This window comes from Bos mutus, chromosome 29, assembly GCF_027580195.1.
Source record: "Bos mutus isolate GX-2022 chromosome 29, NWIPB_WYAK_1.1, whole genome shotgun sequence".
Lineage (NCBI taxonomy): Eukaryota > Metazoa > Chordata > Mammalia > Artiodactyla > Bovidae > Bos > Bos mutus.
In genome coordinates this window covers 29,380,202-29,402,360 of record NC_091645.1, presented here as the reverse complement: position 1 = coordinate 29,402,360, position 22,159 = coordinate 29,380,202, and the positions used below count along the sequence as shown (strand labels likewise).

Sequence of the window (22,159 nt, the reverse complement as noted above, 5' to 3'; positions counted from 1 at the left end):
GGGAGACTTGGAGAGTGATGGTCATTCATGCAGAGCGACACTTAGAGAAATATCCCCCCAGGCTCTCGTCTGCACACACGTTTGCTGGAGCTCTAAGGACCGCCTTCTTGGCTTATTAGGAATGCCGGAGGCCCTGGAGGGTTACTTGAATGAGATTGAGCCATCTTGGGAGCTGAAGCTGGCTTCCCATTCGAGTACTTCCGGGACCAGGCTGAGAGTAAATAGGAAGGGCTGGTGGGTCAATGGAAGGGACACTGGGCTGATCCTCATCCCCTCGGCTCTGAAGTCTTCTGTTTCTGGCTCTGTGAGCTCAGTAAACAGGCCCCTCTAGACAACGCACCTAAAAGCCACTCCTAAAACCCATCTGGTGGTCAGGTAGACAGTCCAGGGCAGACTGATGCCAGCCCCTGTGCTGATTGACATGCATGACACAGAAGTGTGAGCACAGGCTTCACAGAGAGGAGACTGGGGCTCAGACCCAAAAGCTGAGGCTCATCTTCCGTGTCTCGTGGGACCCTTACTCTTATTCTCAGCTCTGGATCCCATATCTCTGCAATGACTGTGACAGGAACTACCTCGCAGGGGTTTCTGTGGATTAGAGATAAGGAAGGTGAGATGCTCGCATGGCCGTGTGATGCTCGGTGCATAGAAGACGCTCAGTAGAGGGAGCTCTTGTTATCAGTATGTGCCCTGGTGCCCCGTAGCCCCACCTTGTCCCCCACTTCTCCAGCCAGTACCTGCTTTGTTGTTTAATCACTAAGTCGTGTCTGATTCTTTGTGACCCCACGGACTATAGCCCTCCAGGCTCCTCTGTCCATGGAATTTCCCAGGCAAGAATATTGGAGTGTGTTGCCATTTCCTTCTCCGGGGGATCTTCCCGATCGATCCAGGAATCAAACCTGAGTCTCCTGCATTGGCAGGCGGGTTCTTGACTGCTGAGCCACCTAGGAAGCCCAATACCTGCTTAGTCTCCTGTATTAGTCTGCTATGGTTGCCATAACAAAGCTCCACAAACTGGGTGACTTAAACGAGAGAAGTTTATATTCTCAGAGTTCTAGAGGATACAAGTTCAAGATCAGAGTGTCAGCAGATTTGGTTTCTTCTAAGCCTTTCTCTTTGACTTGAAGATGGCCATCTTCTCCCTGTGTCCTCACATGGCCGTCCCTTAAGTGTATCTGTGTCCTCTTCTTCTCAGGACCCCAGTCATGCTGGATCAGAGCCCTCCCTAATGAGCTCATCTTAACTTAATTACCTCTTTAAGACCCTATCCCCGGTCACATTCCTGAGGGTTGGGACTTCAGCACATTTACTTGGGGGCACACAGTTCAGCCAAGAACAGCTCCCCACCACCATCACAACCACACATTAGCAGCTGCTTGTCTGGACTTTAGCCAGATAGGTGTGAGTTCTGTCTTTCCTATTTGACTGCTGCTGCTGCTGCTAAGTCACATCAGTCGTGTCCGACTCTGTGCAACTCGTTGGACGGCAACCCACCAGGCTCCCCCATCCCTGGGATTCTCCAGGCAAGAACACTGGAGTGGGGTGCCATTGCCTTCTCCATATTTGACTGCACTTTCCACCAAAGGGCCTGCCATTCCCCACTCCTCCAAGAGACCTTGACTGGAACATTTTTCTCCTTAGGATAGACTTTGTGATAAGGCCAAGTAGTCAAATAAGAGCCATATTATGGGGGGCGGGTGGTTTGAATACCAGGAAAAGAACTTTGAATTGCTCTAAGAATTTCTTGATCCTTTTCCTTAGGGATATCTGCCTGCCATGCAGGAGACACAGGTTTGATCCCTGAGTCGGGAAAATCCCCTGGAGAAGGAAATGGCTACTCACACCAGTATTCTTGCCTGGATAATTCCATGGACGGGAGTCTGGTGGGCTACAATCCATGGGGTCACCAAGAGTCAGACACAACTGAGCTAGGAACACAACAACAACATATAGTGAAACACACTACATAAGGTTATTGACAGTCTTAAATGAAGTGTCCCGGGCTGGAGCAGTGCCCAATGCAGTGCAGACACTCACATACCATCGCCTCCCTCTTGACTGGGAGGAGCACACTGCAGACAGTACTGTGGCACATGCATCTGCCCCAGTGGCACAGGCTGTCCTGGGGTGGGGCAGAAACTGTGGGGTTCGATGGATGGGGGCAGGAACAATGGGTTAGAGAAGAAGAGACCGTCACAAGACACCTGGAGAAGGAAGCACTGAATTTAGGGACAGTGTGGATATGAGGTGGGAACAATGAAATAGAAAGGGAGAGATGAAAGTTGATCCCATGGTCTTAGACCTGGCTAACAACGGTGCATTCAACAGAAAGGGGAGCTGGAGAATGGAGGAGTGGGGTGTGAGCTCTGTGGAGGTCATGCAGAAGCGGAGATGAGGACTCTACTGGAGAAACTGGGGAGAATGTGCCAAGGAATGTGAGCTCAGATTGCTTTGACCCTTCATTTGCCGGGAGCCTCTTCTGGACATTGAACTGCCCACCTTCCCAATCACAGGAAGCCCAAGTGGGAACCTCAGCTCGTGAATTAAGTCGAAGGATGATGATGACTCCTGGTTCTGAGCACCCCGGGGTCAGGATTTGAGACCTGAGATAAAGGACTCTAGTTCCTGTCCTCCCCTCCAGTCATCCCCTTTAAAAAGAAAATAGGGTACTCACCACTGGATTACAGATCTTCTTTCCCATTTTCCAAGAGGAGAGCAAATAAAATTTCTGAGCAGAAGTGCTTCTCTGGCTAACTGTCCTGGGTGAGGAGGACATTGCTATTCCAATATTTTTATTTCAGACTTTCAGGCCTTCTCAGATGCTTGACTTCACAGAGTCATTTTGCCTACTTTCATGGCGATACAACATTGTAAACTGCCAGGGAGAAAAAAAAAGCAGCAGCACAGGCTGATAAGGTTTCAGGCAGCATGAATATGTTCTGACTCCCTGGATCAGGGATTTCTTTCACATGTGAAAAGCAGATGGAAGAGGGACACGGTTTATTTCTTGATCATCAAATGGTACATGGACGCCCCTAGGACCTGTGGGAATGATCACCTTAGTCAGGGACACCTACGAGAAGTCCATCAATCTCGTGGTCTGCTGGCCACTTACTCAGCCAGGCTGCCCCATTTAACACGGCAGGTGAGTGAACAGGCAAGGGAATGAATGAGCCTGGACATCCACAAGAAGAACTAATTTCCTAGGGGAGGCAGGAAGAAGGGTATAAGGGTTCCCAAGAAAGCAAGAAAAGATAATCAAGGTGGCCAAGAAAAAGAGCTTCAGAGCAATTACTAAAAGCAGTTTTTCTACTAGGGAGGAACGATCCATGGAGGGAGACTTCCTAAGGAAGTGCAGCAGAGTCTATAGAAGAAGAGAATGGATTAGACTGGGATGAAATGGAGGTATTATCCCTGGGGCTGGTAACAGGGCTCAGAGCCCCAGACCCTGGCTCTAAGAACTAAATACCATCCCTGCCATCCACAGGAAGTACCCACTGGCACAGCTGAGATGCGGACTTCAGGTGCTGGTGATGAATAGAGCAAGGGAACAAAATAGTACAGAAATAGGACTTACCTGGCAGTCTAGTAGTTAAATCTCCATGCTCGCACTGCAGGAGACATGGGTCTGATCCCTGCTCGGGGAACTAAGATCCCACATGCTACGTGGCATGACCAAACAAACAAACGAAAAAGCAACAGCAAAAAAAAAAATAGTACAGAGATAGAGCCAAGCACATTATGTGGGATAGTTTGTGATAAAGGGGTGTTCCAGAGCAATGGGAGCAGGATTCACTTCAATAAATACTGTTGGGCAATTGACTAGACATTTGGGAAGAAAATATGTAAACAGAATGCCTTCCACATTCCTTATACCAAAACAAATTCCACCGGGATTTAAAAAAAAAAAAAGAAATGAAAAAGAAAAACCAGAACAAGAAAACAAGAGAGAAAGAAAATGTGTCTTGTATATATTGGTATACACGAAGTGGGAGGCTAAAAAGAAATCTATGAAAAAGGATTTGTAACACAAACGACAAAGGGCTAATTTCTTTCGTTTGTCAACTGAGAGTTCTTGCAATTCAGCGAGGAAAAGAGTTGTTAGAATTCAATAAAGTGAAAAGCTCTTATGAGCCAGTAGAAAAATGAATAAAGGACATTAGGTGCAAAAGAAAAAATAGCTAATAAGCATATCAAAAGGCAAACCACTTCAATCATCGCTGAAGAAAAGCAAACTAAAACACGGTTGATATTTTTTTAATCTATCAGACAAGAAGAGATGAAAAGTTTGATTACATCGCCATGCCCTTGTGGGCAAGGATATAGGGAATCAGGCACAATCATATACTTTTGGTGGGAGGGAAAAATGTGGTGGGGCACCTTTGGAGGATAACTTGACAGTATCTGTCAAAATTTTAAATTCACATGTCGTTAAATAAGAATTTTATTTCTAAGAATTTAACCTAGAGATATTTATCTATACATGTGCACAAATATACATGTCTATTGCGCTACCCCTGCAAGGAATCAGACATAACATGCGTGCATGCGTGCTCAGTCACTTCAGTCATGTCTGATTCCTTGCAACCCCATGGACTTTAGCTCCCGCAGGCTCCTCTGTCCATGGGATTCTCCAGGCCAGAATACTGGAGTGGGTTGCCCTGCCCTCCTCCAGGGGATCTTCCTGACCCAGGGATCAAACCTGTGTCTCCAATATCTCCTTCATTGAAGGAGGATCCTTTACTCACTAAGCTACCAGGGAGGTCCAGATATAACATAAATGTCTTTTAATAAGATACTAGTTTTGTAAAATTATAGCAAATCAATGCATGACTACTTGGTTATTAAAATGAATAAATCAATCCATTTAGTACTCTCTTTCTGTGTACCAGGCCACTTCACAACCGGGTAGCTTAAAACAAAAGCCACCAAGTCTTTCATGGTTCTGTGGCTTGGCTGGTTTCAATCCAGTGGTTCATCTGCTCTGTCTGTTATCACCCGGGGCTGCTACCATCCTCCGAAGGCTCAACCGGGCTGGAAAGCACAGTGACTCACTCATGTGGCTGGCAGTGGATGCTGGCTGTTGACTGGGAGCTCGGCGCATGCTCTCGGAGTCGGGTCTCAGTCCTCCAGGGGTCTCTCCCTGGGATATGGGCTTCCCACAGCATGGCAGCTGCATCCCAAGGGGAATCTTTCCAAGGACCTGCAGGCACAGACAATGGATTTTAAGCCTGTGTCGCAGAAGGTACACAGCACCCCTTCCTCCGCATTTTACGGAAGAAGCGGCAAGGTCTTTGTGGCCGTCTGATCCTCCATGGTGTGTTTTCCATTTATATGCATATACGTATACACTGGCAACCCACTCCAGTACTCTTGCCTGGAAAATCCCATGGACGGAGGAGCCTGGTAGGCTGCAGTCCATGGGGTCACTAAGAGTCAGACACGACTGAAGCAACTTAGCAGCAGCAGCATACCTCCATATACATATGGCTTCCCTGGTGGCTCAGCAGTGAAAAAAAAAAAAAAAAACCCGCCTGCCAATGCAGGAGACACGGGTTCGATCCCTGAGTCACAAACATCTCCTGGAGTAGGAAATGGCACCCCACTTCACTTTCACTTCCTGTGAAATTCCATGGACAGAGGAGCCTGGAGATTCTACAGTCCATGGGATCCCAAAGAGTCAGACAGGACTTAGTGACTAAACAACCACCACCTCCATATACATATACATCTATACATACATACCTGCAGATACATATATATATATATAATATATATATATATAATTTCTGGAGTGCTGCACAGAAACTGTTTCTAATTCTGGCATCAATGGAAAAGGTCTGACATCTTTGTACTGTTTGCATTCTCACTATAAACATAACTTTTTTTAGTTAAAAAAATTTTTTTAAGAAAACCAAACTCATGTCTTAAGCCAAAGCAAGCTATATTCAGTAGATAAACTCTCAGTTTGCCGCTCACATATAAAGTTTGGCCCCAAGCTCCCTCCCACTCTAATCGTGCATCTCTGTCCCCTGAGGAGCTGACTGATCATTTATAGAGGCAGAAAACTGGGCAAAAAGTAAAAAGTAGTGGCTTTGGACCAACGACTTGGTTCAAGGAGGAAACTATTGCTGCTTCTTGTGGGTGATGGTCTGTTGAGAACCTTGCCTTCGTCTTGGACAACCCTTGGTTTGTTTTGTCACCCACTTTAATGAGAAGCCTTGGGGTTGGTGTCATGATGCAGCAAGAAATACCTTGCTGATGCAGACATGAAGAGGGCATGGAAACCCAAGTGTCAGGAAGGACTTGGACTCCCCTATCAGCCAGGACTTACGAAAACCAAGTCATTGGAAAAGAAAGTGTCCTCTACATATGGAGAGTAAACCTGGGCCACTCGCACACGTGTGTACAAGCACACTCACATCGATGAGATGGTGTTCCCGAGGAAGACTCTTCAGGGTTATGGTTGCCAAGCTGAGTCGAGCTCTGCCAAGATCTCTCGGACAGAACTTCTAAGTGAGGAGACTGTGAGCCTCTCGCCACCTGAGTCCCTTCACGCCCCAACCAAAAGACCTCAGACAGCTTGCCTAGCCTCTCTGGCCTCAGTTTTCTGTGTAGCATGGGGGTAAGATGATAATGGTACTGACCCTGCAGGGTGCGGTGGGGATAAAGATAAAGTGCTTAGCACCGAGCCTGACACTTGACCGGTGATCAGTAACTGCCCAGGTGATACTGGTCATGAAATGACTTCACCGGCTTCTCACAAGAGCCCCCTGAGCAGGGCTGCTGCTCTGTATAGCTCTCAGGGCACGTCATACGTGCAGCAGGCAACCCTTGGCCACATGCAGTACACAGCCTGTGCAACTGCCCATGGTAGCCCAGGCCGAGAGACAGGCCAGACACTGTGAACAGGAATCCAGGTCTCCTGGATCCTCCTGGCCCTCCCACCCCATTGAGCTGCCCACACTGGCCAGAGCAGTTTCCCAGCTCAGAGAAAGTGCTGTCCCATCACTTCCTCTTTGGGATGCACAGTCACCATAGACTGCCCGGAAAATAAAGATGCTCCTCCAGAGAATGAACTATGATTGTCTTCAGGGCTTCTGGCCAGAATAAGCCATGACAGAGCACATGACCCCAAGTGAGCAAGCCAGACCTGTCCCCCTGCCCCCTCCTGGGGACAAACTGGGCATGGGCCTCCATGCTCCCAAGGGGGAACTGGGCAGAGAGGAAGGCATGGGTACCAAGGCAGGAAAGCAGAGCAAGGAGTGGCCAGCCCTGAAGCCACCGCTCATGGCTTTGCTCAGGTGTGCTCAGAAGATGATACGCAGTCTGTGGGGCACCGCATGAGAGGAGTCCATCAAAGCACAGGCTGACGAGCATCTTCCCCTCCAGCCTGACACCAGCCCCCAGACCAAGTGGCACAGCCGGCCGGAGTGACATGCACCCCCCGCTGCACTTGGACTTGGAGTGAGGGTGTGACACCGACAGAGATGATAGTAATAATCATCATGTCATGTATTTCTGAATCCCTGCACATGCTTCAAGGAGATTGTACTTTCTTTAATTTGTTGTTCAGCACAAGCTTGCATAAATACCTGTGCTGCCATCGGCGGGGGGCTGTTCTGCCTGACAGGCTCCACGCTGAGCGCCGTACCTGCATCATCACTTACTCTCACAACAAATCTGCGAGGCTGGTATTATTCTTCCCCATTTTACAGATGAGGAAGGCAGCAGGAAACAGAAACCTTAGGACGCTTTCCTAAAATAAAGTAGCTAGTTATTGGCAGAGGCCAGATTCAAAGTCAGGTATCACTGGCCACACACCCATAATCAGAGCCATCATGCTTTATGTGTAAATCAAACAGCAATTTAATTAACAAGTACGTTAGGACCCTGTTCTAAAGAAGGAACTTGATTTTAAGTGGATAACCAACAAGATCCTACTGTACAGCACAGGAGACTCTGCTTAATGTCATGTGGCAGCCTGGATGGGAGGGGAGTTTGGGGGGAGAATGGACACATATATGGGGCTTCCCTGGTGGCTCAGATGGTAACGAATCTGCCTCCAATGCAGGAGACCCCGGTTCCATCCGTGAGTCAGGAAGATCCCCTCGAGAAGGGAATTGTTACCCACTCCAGTATTCTTGCCTGGAGAATTCCATGAACAGAAGAGCCTGGCGGGCTATGTGTATCTCACATGTGTGTGTATATGTATATGTGCGGCTGAGCCCTTCAGTGTTCACCTGAAACTGTCATAACATTGTTAATTGGCTCTGCTGCTGCTGCTGCTGCTAAGTCACTTCATTCTTGTCCAACTTTGTGTGACCCCATAGACGGCAGCCCACCAGGCTCCCCTGTCCCTGGGATTCTCCAGGCAAGAACACTGGAGTGGGCTGCCATTTCCTTCTCCAGTGCATGAAAGTGAAAAGTGAAAGTGAAGTCACTCAGTCGTGTCTGACTCTTCGTTCTAGTTCAATATAAAGTAAAAAGTTAAAAAAAAAAGAAGAAGAAGGAAATTGAGGCCTAACGTAGGTTAAGGAACCAGTGCAGGGCCATGCAGCAAGTTCACAGCAGATCCTGGTGCCAGGGCCTGGCCACCATTGACTAGTCTGAGAATCTTAACAAAATGAAAAATTTTAAACCCTAAGAATATTTTATGGCACCTTCACAGGATATTTGTCTTCCCTGTTTATAGATGGGAAATCTGAGAACAGGCCAGAAAAGAATTTGTCCAAACTCTCCCCAAGATGTTGGGGGGATTGTTCCCCACTAGGCTGGGACCAGGCTCCAGGGCTCCTCCCAGGAGCTGCCGGCCCAGCCCAGCTCCTCTTTCTTCCTGCCCTTCTCTCTCCTCCTCTAGCGAAGAGGGTCCTATGGTCTCTGCCCTCCTTACCTCATTCACATGCTATATGAGTGTCCCTTGTGGCTCAGATGGTAAAGAATCTGCCTGCAATGCAGGAGACCCAGGTTCGATCCCTGGGTTGGGAAGACCTCCCTGGAGAAGGGAATTGCAACCCACTCCAGTATTCTTGCGTGGAGAATCCCACGGACGGAAGGAGCCTGGCGGGCTACAGTCCATAGGGTCACAAAGAGTCCAACACGACTGATCGACTACACAGGGACTTTCCAAGCACGGCAGGAGAGAAGCTGCTTTAAAAAGCACCCACCTAGTGACTTTCGGAGGAATCTTCCGTTTCCAGATAAGGGGCGAGGGGTGACAGGTTGCACGCTCATAGCCGCCAAGGAGAAAGGGCATTGCCTCGGGGTGTCTCTGCCCTGCTGCTCCCCGCTGCTTCTCTCAAATGTCCTTTCATGCCAGCATGGGCACAAGGCCGCCGCCCTCCCATCGAGACAGAGAATCCGGGGCTCACGGCTTCTCCATGGGTCATGAGGATGTTGGGATTAATGCTGAAAGATGAGTGCGTGGACCATTCGCCTGTGAGGTCAGCTCATCTAGAAATTCATCATGAAGGGGGCGGGGGTGGGGGGGGTCTCTCTCTATCACACACACATGACTCTACCCCATCATATAATTCATTTATTGAAAAAGGGACTGTGTCATTGAGGAATGAACCTTGATGTTGGAAAGCGGTTGAAATGCATTGAGATCATTTCTCTGGCACTACCTGGTTCAAATGGCCCTTTTCTAACAATGCAGTATGGTTTCCACAGAGAGACACTGACGTATGCTGACTTTCAGAGGCTATTTTGGGATGAATGGACTGCCGGGCTGGCTTTTGTGGGTTCTCATTAAATGAAATGAAGCTGGAGGTCTTGATTCGGGGCTTTGTCTACATGACCAGACACAAAGCAAAGAGTTGCTGGGAAAGGATCGAGGCAGGGGCTGGGTTTAAAAGGACTGAGCTCATTAGTGGAACCACGCTGGGGAAGGTTGGGGATGACCACTCTGCCTGTGAAGACCTCAAGGAGATGTTAGCCCATCACCCGCTGAGGCCTGTTTGGACACTGTGGGGCTGGGAGGAGGTTGCAGGAGAAGAGATTTTTATGTAGTGAACAGTGATGTGAACCTCGCAGACAGATGAGACCTGGCCTCTTGGAGCTCCTGGGCACTTCTTGAGGCCCAGACCCCAGCCCTCCAAAAATGACACCCTGCAGGTCCACTCAGGGGAGGGTCCCAGCAGGGGAGGGCCTTGGCCCAGCAAAAGGGCCAGCACACCCCAGCTTGGTCCAGGGACAGAGGAAGAAGTTAATAAAGTAGCATGACGCCAGAACCTCTCACTGTTTGCCGTCCCTACTACTTGGAGAAACTTTCTGGGTTCTTAAGAAGAAAGGAGCAAGACTCCCTGGTGGTCCAGTGGTTAAGTCTCTGGTTAAGGCAATGCAGGGGGTCTGGGTTCAATCCCTGGTCAGGGAACTAGATCCCACATCCTGCAACTAAGAGTTTGCATGTCAGAAGATGTAAGAACTAAGATCTGGTGCCACCAAATAAATAAAGATTGAAAGAGAGGGAGAAGACGAAGAAAGAAAGAGACTGTGAGGAAGAGGAAGTAAGTCTGAATGGGAGAGTCCCAGGAGCTAAGGGTAGAAGGCCCCTCTGAAGGTGACCTCATTGCAGCCTGAGTGGTGGGAGGGTGTCCTTCACTCACTGACCTGCCCTCTCTGGAATCTGAACATGTTCAGGTTCCTGTGGGATACTCTGCTGACCCTTGGAGCTGGAATAGGGGGAGGCAAAGGGATCTTGACTATAACCATGTTCCTTCATGATGACCATGTAAGGGTGGTTTGAGGACCTTGGGTGGGTAACTGATGGCACCTTGGATTCAAGATGTCTACTTTCAGCTCCATCCTCTTGGAACAGTGCCTTTAACATATGTCGTTGACTCTCCTCTTTCATTTATTTTGCATTTCCTGAGCAGCTAAAGTGTGCCATCACCGTGTTAGGTCTGGACAGTGCGATGCTAAGCAAAGTAAGATAAACAAATAAGATATGTTTTCCTGCTCTTGAGTTCACAGCCTAGGGACGAATATGGACACATAAGTTGTTAGAATCCCATAACATAACAAATTTTAATAAATGAGAAAACACGATGCTCTGACAGTAACTATTAAATAAGGGAGGATCTAGAAAGTTTTAACAGAAGGGATTTGAGCTGATTTTTGAGGAAAAATGAGAGATAGCAAGCAACGAAAAGGGTTGGGGAAGATATTGCTGAGAAAGGGAATGGCATGGGGACTTCCCTGGTGGCCCAGTGGCTGAGGCTTCGTGCTGCCAATGCAGGGGGCCCAGGTTCAATGCCTGGTCAGGAAACTGGATCCCACATGCCACAACTAAGAGTCTGCATGCTGCAACTAAGACTTCGCACAGCCAAATACATAAATATTTTTTTAAAGGAAGAACATGGATAAAATCTCCGAGGCAAGAAAGAGCAGGACACTGGCAAGAAATCAGAGGTGTAGGAAGTGGTGGCGTTCTGGCCAGGCACCATTCATCCTCCAAGATGGAAAGACTGCAGCCAGCCAGCAGCTCCCAAGTCTGCACAGCCTCTCACATGCAGGGTTCTCCTTTGATTCTCAAATCAGTCCTACGACTATTAGCCCTATTCTATGGATGCATTATGAGCTTGGGGTTTTACATGCTCAGTAGCTGCAATGCCAGCGAGAAAGGTGGAGGGGAGGGAGCTGCCAAGAGTCCATATACAGTCATTACTCCATATCCTTAGGGCATTGCTTCTAGGAACCATAAGGATACCAAAATTCAAGATGCTCAAGCCCCTTGTGTTAAATGATGTTGTGTTGGTATGTAACTTGTTCACATTCTCCCATATGCTTTAAATCATCTCTAGATTACTGATGATACATAATGCACTGTAACTGCTGTATAAATAGTTGCCAGCACACAGAAAATACAGGTTTTGCTTCTTGAAACTTTCTGGAATTTTTTTTCCAAATATTTTCAATCCATAGTTGATTCACTCCACAGATGCCATGGATATGGAGGGCCGGGGGCAGTCTTCTCCTGCAGGAGTCGGCAGGTGCATTAGAGCAAGGGAAGGAGGGAGGAGGAGGGGGTGAGCCAAGGTATCCTTTTCACTGGTTCCAACAGGAAATGAACGCCACCTCATTCCAGATACACGGCTCTAAATTATTGTCAAGTAAGATTTCCAAATGATCTATCTTAGACTCTAGAAACTGTAGGCAGAAAGGGAGTTGTAACCTGTTTCTGGTCCCATCCTCCTGCTTCTGGCCCCCTGGAGAGTCTGGGCAGTGATTGTACCTATTAGGGCCACCCTGCTTCTGTTCATGGGAGTATGATTCTTCCTGTCATTCGAGCTCAAAATCTGGAAAGTCAAGTCCGACAGCTTCTGCTTCCTGCGTCCTCTAATTCACCACAGTGAACTCCATCCGTTTGCACCCTGCACGGCTTCAGACCTAACGCTCATCCATAGGCTTCTCTGCTTCTCCTTCTGCCCCTTTTCTCCCAGAGCCATGCACCCATGTGACCCCAGGAGACCACAACATGACCTGAGGCAAAGTTTCAGCCTGTCCTTTCCCCCCATTCAAAGCCATTCTAGCATCTTAATGTGCGTGTGTGCTCAGTCATATCTGACTCTTTGTGACCTCATGGACTGTAGCCCACCAGGCTCCTCTGTCCATGGGATTTTCCAGGCACAAATACTGGAGTGGGTTGCCATTTCTCCTCCAGGGGATTTTCCCAATCCAGGGACCAAACCCCTGTCTCCCACACATCTCCTGCATTGCAGGCAGATTCTTTACCACCGAGCCACCAAGGAAGTCTTCTAGCATCATACGTGCTCAGCAAATGTTTGCTGAATGAGGGCGTCCACGCCACTTTCTCGGGAAGTGCAGAGCCCTCTGCATCCAGAGCCTTCTAGCCCCACGTCCAAGTGGCCGTTGCAGCCATGTCTTCTACTACTCACTCACCCTTGGCCGGGTCTTCAAGGAACGGGGCCATCACCCCACTCCACGTGGAGCTTGTACTTTCCTGCTCTACTTCGATCCTGGCTTCTCCTCCAGTGAGAAACCTCCCCCCTCCACCCCCAACCACCCTCACCCATCTCTCCTGGCAAAGTGGCTCCCCTCTGGCGAGACCTGGTGAGATGCCACTCCTCCTCCAATGAGCCGTACCGGGTCATTCCTAAAACGTGCCTGTTTAAGAAAGAAGAGGAGAAGCTTGCTAACTTATTGCTCTCAGGCCGCATGTTGCTTTGGCTCTCTGATTCTCATTTTCACTCATCTGTTTTAAAAAAATAGTAATGTTGATTGTCTCAGTCATAAAATTGCCAAGAATATCAAATACAATCATGTATGTGAAAGTTTTTAGCAGATGATTGTTGGAGATTAAATAACAATAATTATTATGTACATATTATATTATTCTTATGCATACATTTTCCTCTCCTTGGTAAGCTCTACATCTGCTCTAACACAGTCACCACCAGCCACCCATGGCCGGTAAGATGTGGCCAGTCCACACGGAGATGGTGCTATAGGTGCAGAGATACTTACCAGATTCTAAGATAAGTAAAATATCTATTTAATAATTTTCACCATAATCACACGTTGGATATATTAGTTGAAATAATACATAATACTAAAATAAACTTCATATTTTTGTTTAACATGGCTACTGCTAAGTCTCTTCAGTCATGTCCAACTCTTTGCAACCCTATGGATTGTAGCCCACCAGGCTTCTCTGTCCATGGGATTCTCCAGGCAAGAATACTGGAGTGGATTGCCATGCCCTTCTGCAGGGGATCTTCCTGACCCAGGGATCAAACCCACGTCTCTTACGTTTCCTGGGCAGGTTCTTTACTAGTGCTACCTGTATTAGGACATTTAAAAATTACGCCTGAGAGATGTTATATTTCTGTGGGTCACCACTGCCCTGGAGAATGGAAAGCGTGTCTTATTCCTCTTTTGTAGCACCTTGTGGGCACAGTCTCAGTGTTTGTAAGTATTTTCTTCATTCACTCAGCCATCCTGGGGAAGGTTTGGTTGTGATACTGGATGTGTGAGGATGAGTTGGGGGAGGGGCTCTGGCTGTGCCATCATCACCTCCCCAGGAGGTTTCCCTGGCCCCGTCTGCATGTGGCTGTCACACCCCAGTGGCTCCCTGCACCACTTCCCAGGCTTCAGGAGTCACTCAGGCTGCTGGCCTCACTCCGCCTTCCACCCATCCTGCCTCTCCTGACAACCAGAAATGGAACTGTTTATTGGAAGGAAGGTGAATTAGAGTGTGATTTTTTTTTTTTTTTTACATGGAGGTAAAATCACTGGGAAATCTGGGAAAGATTGAAGGCAGGAGAAGAGGGTGACAGAGGATGAGATGATTGAATGGCATCACCAATTCAATGGACATGAACTTGGGCAAACTCCGGGAGATGGTGAAGGACAGGGAATGCAGCCCATGGGGTCACAATGAGTCAGACATTAACCGACTGAACAACAACAAAAGCTTACTGATGAACAGGCACCTTCCCACACAGCATCCTAGGGCCGCAGCCCTCTCATTCTCCTGTCTATGGAGCAAGGGCTTGGGAAGTGCTCTGCTTCCTGGCCATGAAGAGGCAGCGATGGGCGGGAATGCTGGAGCCTTTCCTGCTGGATTCCGTGCTGGAGGCCACCTGTCTTCTCTGGGGCTCCCTGCCAGAGAGTGGAGAGGAGCCAGTGGCAGTTGAAGTTGCTCAGAGGCCAGGACATTGGGTGAAATTCCCTACAGGCAGAGCTGTGGCTTCCAGGCCAATGCCTTAGGCCACTGACACTCCCAGCCCCTCCGGCTCAGCTTTCCCCCTTCCATTTGGATTCCTCTTCCTCTTCACGCTGCAGATCCCTTGTCTAGTTCTCAAGACACGCCAAAGGGATTGTTGTTGTTCAGTTGCTCAGTCATGTCTGACTCTTTGCAACCCCATGGACTGTAGCACACCAGGCTTCCCTGTCCTTCAGCATCACCTGGAGTTTGTTCAAACTCATGTCCATCGAGTCAGTGATACCATCCAGCCATCTCATCCTCTGTCGCCCCCTTCTCCTCCTGCCCACAGTCTTTCCCAGCATCAGGGAATAGACAAATAGATTCAATGGGTTAGATCTGATAGAGTGCCTGAAGAACTATGAAAGGAGGCTCATAACACTGTACAGAAGCCAGTGACCAAAGCCATCCCACTGGAGGGATAGCCCTGAGCAGATGATCTCATGGCCTGTCACCTTCATTCAGGGCACGGGGGCCCCAGGTCTCTACCAGCCCCTTTTCATCTGCCCAGTGCTCACCCACCAAGACAAGCCCGCAGAGGAGGACACCCAAAGTGGGGATACAGTGTGGTCTCTCCTTCTTTTGACTCCATCATGGCGTTTGGAGAGATTACAGGATCTTTAAAAGCAGAGTCTTAGCAGGCCTAGGAGACGGATTTGTCTCTCCTGAGTGTCTTTTCTTGGGGATATGTGTCAGAAGGATTCTTAAATCTTCAAACAACCCTCATCTCTCTGTGAGCCTGAGACCGTGGTAGCAGTAAGGCACAGTAAAAAACCTGCTGATAGACAGATGGAATGCTGTAATTATACGCAGGAGGGAGAGAGGGAGCGTTTGCCGAAATTATTAGTGTGGGCAGACAATTAGAGGCTTTTCCAGAAGATTACACTTTTCCCTCCCATCTGCGCTCCATTTAGGAGTTTTTACATTCACAATGCTATTTCCTCCTCAGCTGTGCCATTTGCCATTTTGCCCAAATTATTATTGTGCTTGACTTTGCGTTTGCTCCGACTTCGCCAGCATTCCCCGTCTTCTCCTCCAGGCTCCTGCTCTCTCCCTCCCCGTCACTTCCAATCTCTTCCTCCTTCACTCTAGCTTCCTCCTGCTTCCCTCATCCCCCATCAGAGAGCCAAAAACGTCCATCAAGAGTGAGGTTGCTTGTTGGTAGGCTGAGTGGGACACTATCAAATAGGAAACACCAAGAAGGTGATCAGAGTGACCTGGAGCATGCTTGCTGCCCTGGGACCTACGCCAAAGCCCAGGGAGAAGGCGGGATCCCAGGGCAGTAGAGCTGAATGAATCTGCGGTTGAATCCCTGTCTTGGAGGGGGAGGAAAGCACATGTGTTCTCTCCCATCCGGTTACACCTGAGCTCGGGTTGTTGGGATGGGTCCAAATCTGACTCCTTATGAGCCCAAGGCTTTAGATCCCAGAGCCTCATTCACATTCACTCTCCATTCATCGATCCATTCATTCATTCAACACAGAGTACTCGAGCAGCTACTGTATTGCAGCAGAGTCCTCAAGCAGGACTTACCACCGGAAAGGTGGAAGAGAACCAGCGTCACTCAATGTCTGCTCAGAGTCAGGGCCTGCAGAAGGTGTTTGGCAGGTGGGAATTATTGTCTTCACATTTCAGATGAGAAACTAGGTTCCAGGAGGTTGAAGGACTTGCCCAAATCAGAGATGTAGTGCCCGATTCTGGCTCCAAGGCCAGTGGTCTCCATGGCATTCCCTTGTGCCTGGGGAAGCAGAGTGGTTTGCAGGCAGTCCTCTAGCGGTCCTGCCGTCTTCTAGATGAACAAGCGTGTGAACAGTTACAGCAGTAAATGAGGAGGGCCGTGAGCCAGGCGGAAGGGGTGGCTGAGCCTTCACAAGGAGCCAGGGAGGCGTGGGCTGGAGCAGCGGCCAATGATGAGCAGAAGCCAGCAGGCGAGGGAGAGAGGTGAGGGTGGGCACCTGGGCACAGGGGCAGCAGGCCTGTCTGGCAGGGCTGAAAGGGATCAGGTGGCACTTCTTCAGTGCAACTTTTTATTCAGCACTTTCACATATATTATACCACTTAATCCTTGGGGCGGCCCTTAGGTAGACATCACGGTCTCCATTACACAGATGAAGAAACTGAGGCTCTGGGAGGGTGAGTGACTGGTCCAGAGAGGAAGTGGCACAGTGGAGCCCTGACAGGCTGTGTTGGGCCCCGAGGCTGGCAGTGTGTGGAGGAGGGCCAGAGGGAGACCCAGTCTGGAGTCAGGGAGGTCTGTCAGAAGGCAGGTCCGGAGGCCAAGCGGCGCCTGGTCTAAGGCTGTGGAGGTGGAGGCAGGATCCGGAACTGATTGAAAGTTGGGAATGATGGAGTGGAAAGAAGGCGAGGAGGATAACTCGAAAGTTATGGTAGAAGATACTGGATGGATTATGTTGCCATTAACTGAGCTAGGAGCTCAAAGGAAGAAGATCAAGTTCTAGGGGGAGGGTGGGAGGTGGGGAGAAAGACAAGGACAAATTAATCGAGAAGGAAGCTTTATGCCATTGAGACTTTCTTAGGCAAGGTAGCTGAGGAGGCAATTGTGCCAAGGAATTGGGGGTGTTACCATGAATTAGAGATAACCTCACTCCTTTCCCACCAAAACTCAATTAAAAAATGACATCTCCCAGTGTGAGTAGACCTAGAGACCATCATACAGAGTGACGATAAGTCCAGAAAGAGAAAAACAAATAGTGTGTATTAACACATGGATGTGGAATCTAGAAAAAATGATATAGATGGTCTTATTTACAAAACAGAAATAGAGATACAGATACAGAGAACAAAGACACAGACACTAAGCCGGGGCGGAGGGGCAGGTGGGGGGATGAATTAGGAGATTGAAATTGATGTATATACTCTATTGGTACTATGTATAAAATACATAACTAATGAGAACAGACTGTATGGCACAGGGACCTCTACTCAATGCTCTTTGATGACCTTAATGGGAAGGAAATCCCAAAGAGAGGAGGTATAGGTGTACATGTGGCTGATTCAGTTTTCTGTACAGCAGAAACTACAGTAACATTGTAAAGCAACTATGCTCTAGTAAAAATTAATTTAAAAAATAAATAGAATGTTTATACTGATACCAAAATGAAGTCTCCCAGGAGTGTGATACTCCATAGGAAAAGCTGGATTCCCTAGGAGTCAGGCTTCCTGTCCCTGCTCCCTTCACCTCTTGGTCTCTATCCCAGCCTCTTCTTGTAGAGCCACGGAGCCTCAGGGACACGGAAGCCCCAGACAGGCAGTGGCACACAGACACATGGACAGAGACACCCGACACCAAGGAGCCGGCTGGGCCCTGTCAGAGTTCTCTGAGAACCACCTGGAGGGTGAGCAGAGGCAGCACAGCTGGAGGGTCGTGTTCTCAGGGGCCTCAGGGGCATCTGAGCCTGCAGAGATGGGGGCACCTTGAGGGTTAGTCTAGAGGGTGGAGTCTTGGGGAAGGAGGCACCAGTGCCAGGGTTACCAGCCAAATAGAATTCAAGTCGCCACATGACTCGGAAACTCACAGAGCGAATCCCGACGGCTTTGGGGTCTCTGTGCAATGAGACCGTCAGTTAATGAAACCACTGGGCCAAATCAGGAAAGCTGATTGCGGTTCTAAGGCAGACACTAACTCTGCGATCCTGGATGGATCACTTCCTCTCTCTGAGCCTCACACCCCTCCCAATTCCATGAGTCCTCTGACCACGCAGATAGGAGAAACCCCAAAAGTAAGGATGAATAAGAGCAGGGGGTGGCAAACTTCCCCTGTAAAGGGCCAGATTGTTAATATTTTCAGCTCCATGGGCTCTATTGTCTCTCTCAGAAATACCCAACTCTGCCTTTGCAGCAGGAAAGAACCGCAGATAGAACCCAAACAGACAGGCATGACGGTATCCCGATACAGATTTATTTATAAAAACTGACGGTGACCAGATCTGGCTATTGGTTGCTGATCTCCGACCCAGAGCATTCTGGGCATGGGGAACCTCGAACCTGATCTTCCAATCAAAGCAATCCCATCCTTTTGGGAGTCTGCGGCAGGAGATGAGGTGAAGTTGAAAGCTGAGCTCTCTTCCAGCCATCCTTCTTGTTGTTGCTGCTGTTCAGTTGCTCAGTCATGTCCAGCTCTTTGATCTCATGGACTGTAGCCCACAAGATCCTCTGTCCATGGAATTTCCCAGGCAAGAATGCTAGAGTGGATTTCCATTTCCTTCTCCAGGGAATTTTCCCAACCCAGGGATCAAACCCACATCTCCTACATTGGCAGGTGGATTCTTCACCGCTAAGCCATGGGATTCCCCGCCAGCCATCCTTAGAAGGGAATTTTACATTTAGTAAGCCTCTGCCCTGTACCAGCTAAGATTTCACATATACAATAAGCCTCCATCACCAGGATTACTAACAACAGCTCTGTGTTTAAAAAAAAAAACTCTCAAAGTTTAAAAAAAGGTGGCTGGGGGACTTCCCTGGCGGTTCAGTGGTTAAGACTTCGCCTTCCAATGCAGGGGGTGCGGGTTCAATCCCAGATCAAAAAAATAATAATTGGTCCATATCCCCCCAAAAAAATCTTAACAAAAAAAGAGAGAAAAGGTAATAGTCCTAGGGTCCTGTTGCTTAGACTAAAACCAGGATAAAACTTCAAAGACTTCAAATGGCATCCCATAGTTCATTAATCCCCCCAAGCAGGTCCATTTCTGTTGGAAGGCTACTCACTGCCCCCAAACCTGTCCTCAAAGCAGCCTTCCCTGCACCCACTCTGAGCTGACGGAGATCTGAACAATCACACTTCACACTCCCCTTGCTTTCTCTGCAGTATTTCCCTTCCCCACTTTTAAATGTCATGGAGCATGATGCTGACACAATGAGACAGAATCCCCAGTCCAGACAGCCCCGCAGCCAGGGGAGACAGAACCCCGCACATGCTCGCTGGGATACAATGGGAAAGTGCCATTCGCTTTAAATAGATTCCCATAAATAAGCAATAAAACAGGCGCAGCCATTTGCAGCGCGCATTTCCAAGGTTTGATGAGCTAGGAGTTCGGACGAAGGGGAAAAACAAAGAGTCTTTCTCATTATTTCCCCATCCCTGCAATTTTCTTTTACTGCCTGCCGACTCTGAAAGGGAAGAAACGAATGTGGCTCCCTTAGGAATGGAGCCCGCGCTCCCATCTCCCGCTACAACCTGCCAACTTCCACGTCGCACTTGTGCGAATGTCACTTTGAGAGCTATGCCTCTGCCCTTCTCTCTCCGACCCTGGCCGCCTCCACCTGCTGCCTCCCTCCGCCGGCCTGCCCTGGGCCTTTGTCATCAGGCTTGGACGTCTGGAGAGATGAGGCGGACAGATGGGGTGAGATCTGGGGAAGGGGCAAGGAGGAGGCCACTGGGGACCAGAGAATCTGAGTTTTGTAAAAATGTGTCTAGACGTGGAGGGGATGCAGCCCGGGCCGGGCACCATCAGAAATGTCTTCGTTTCCTTTCTCTTCTTCTCTGATGTCAAAAGTAACTTCCTCCCTGGGGAGTGACCTCAGTTTACACCAACATGGAAAGTGACGGAGGCCGTCATGTGGACTGATGAGGTTTTCCCTTGATAAATTCACCCCGATTTGAAACGCCGCTACTTAGGCTACAGGTGTGTATGTGTGTGTGCAAATGTGTGGGCCCATGCGTGAGGTAGCACACACCTTCGTGTTCACTCTCTTTGGAACCATGTCCCATGCCGTGAGTCATGCGCTCCTATGGCCTCCCTGCATAGGAGAGCACGCGCACCTCTCTTTGTCTCCATGTTGACTATGACTCATTCTTCACCTTCTGATTGGAAGGTGTCGGAGAAGGCAATGGCACCCCACTCCAGTACTCTTGCCTGGAAAATCCCATGGGTGGAGGAGCCTGGTAGGCTGCAGTCCATGGGGTCACTAAGAGTCGGACACGACTGAGCGACTTCACTTTCCCTTTTCACTTTCATGCATTGGAGAAGGAAATGGCAACCCACTCCAATGTTCTTGCCTGGAGAATCCCAGGGACGGGGGAGCTTGGTGGGCTGCCGTCTCTGGGGTCGCACAGAGTCAGACACGACTGATGTGACACAGCAGCAGCAGCATGACTTCCCACAATCCACGTGGCCTTTTTGGCAGTTTCCTCTGACTTTGCTCCCTCTCTTGAATCCCAGCCTTTGCTTAAAACCAAAGGATCAGCTGTAACCAAGAGCTGGTTTTTCTATTAATATCGAGCTGCTCTTTCCCCTTGCCCAAACTTACTGCCCTTCCTAGGATTGCTTAGTGAGCGTAAAATCCCAGGAGAGTGCCTGCTCACTGAAGCCATCCTACACAGACATGAACAGGCCCATGTTATAGATGATTCACACAACTTAACATCTGATTTTATATTATCATATCATATATTATTCCCAATATATGGAGTATATTTCTCTAATACTTTGGCCACCTGATGCAAAGAACTGACTCACTGGAAAAGACCCTGATGCTGAGAAAGATTGAAGGCAGGAGGAGAAGGGGACGACAGAGGATAAGACAGTTGAATGGCATCACCGACTCAATGGACGTGAGTTTGAGGAAGCTCTGGGAGTTGGTGATGGACAGGGAAGCCTGGCGTGCTGCAGTCCATGGGGTCCCAAAGAGTCGGACACGACTGAGCGACTGAACTGATTATTCTTCTCAAGTTATTTCATACATGTTAGACTGTTAAGCTCTCTGAAGACAAAAAACTGCACACATACACATGGACATTTCTTATGGACTAGCCCTGTTAGTAACAGCTAGCTATTGCTATATAAAAAAAAATAACGCCAAACTCAGTGGTTGGAAAAACTGTAAGCATTTCTTTTCGCTCACCTAGCTATATGTCTGCTGGGCAATTCTGCCCATCTGGGCCAGGCTTGGCTGAACTTAGCTGGACTCAGTCACCTGTCTGTAGTTACCCGGAGGTGACTGGGGAATGGCTGGTTTTAGATGGTATCACTCACGTATCTGATGGTTGCCTGACTTCTGGCAGTCACTGCAGCCATGCCTGGAACCAGCGTGTTGTCTGTCCCAGGCCTGCTGACACAACAGCATAAGGGTTCCAAGGGACCATGCAAAGGCTCTCAAGGCCTCAGCTCAGAACCTGCATACCCTCACTGCCACCACATTGTACTGGCCAAAGTAAGTCCCAAGGCCAGCTCAGATCCAAGGGATAGAAAACAGACTCCACCCATCAAAGGGAAGAGCTTCACAATCACAATGCAAAGGATGTGGATGCAGGGAAAAATGGAGAATTGGAGCATCTTTGCTGACAGCCTACCATACACACTAATGGATGGATACATAACATGTTGTTGTTGCTGTCCAGTTGCCAAATCATGTCTGACTCTTTGCGACCCCATAGAATGCAGCACTTCAGGTCCTCTGTCCTTCACTGTCTCC

At 48.8% G+C, this 22,159-nt stretch overlaps 1 protein-coding gene and 1 long non-coding RNA gene across 4 annotated transcripts in view; one reads left to right on the top strand and one right to left on the bottom strand.

The window, feature by feature from the left end:
• LOC138986266 (uncharacterized) overlaps nucleotides 1-3,685 on the bottom strand; it is a 38,046-nt gene extending 34,361 nt beyond the window's left edge. For both annotated transcript variants that reach the window (XR_011463125.1, XR_011463126.1), the window contains exons 1-2: nucleotides 3,578-3,685; nucleotides 2,675-2,875 (exon numbers count right to left, since the gene is read on the bottom strand). This is a non-coding gene — a long non-coding RNA (uncharacterized lncRNA). The remainder of the gene's footprint in view (nucleotides 1-2,674; nucleotides 2,876-3,577) is intronic.
• Nucleotides 1-22,159, top strand: part of KIRREL3 (kirre like nephrin family adhesion molecule 3) — a 603,489-nt gene that overhangs the window by 318,083 nt on the left and 263,247 nt on the right. The gene's annotated exons all lie outside the window — the stretch shown is intronic.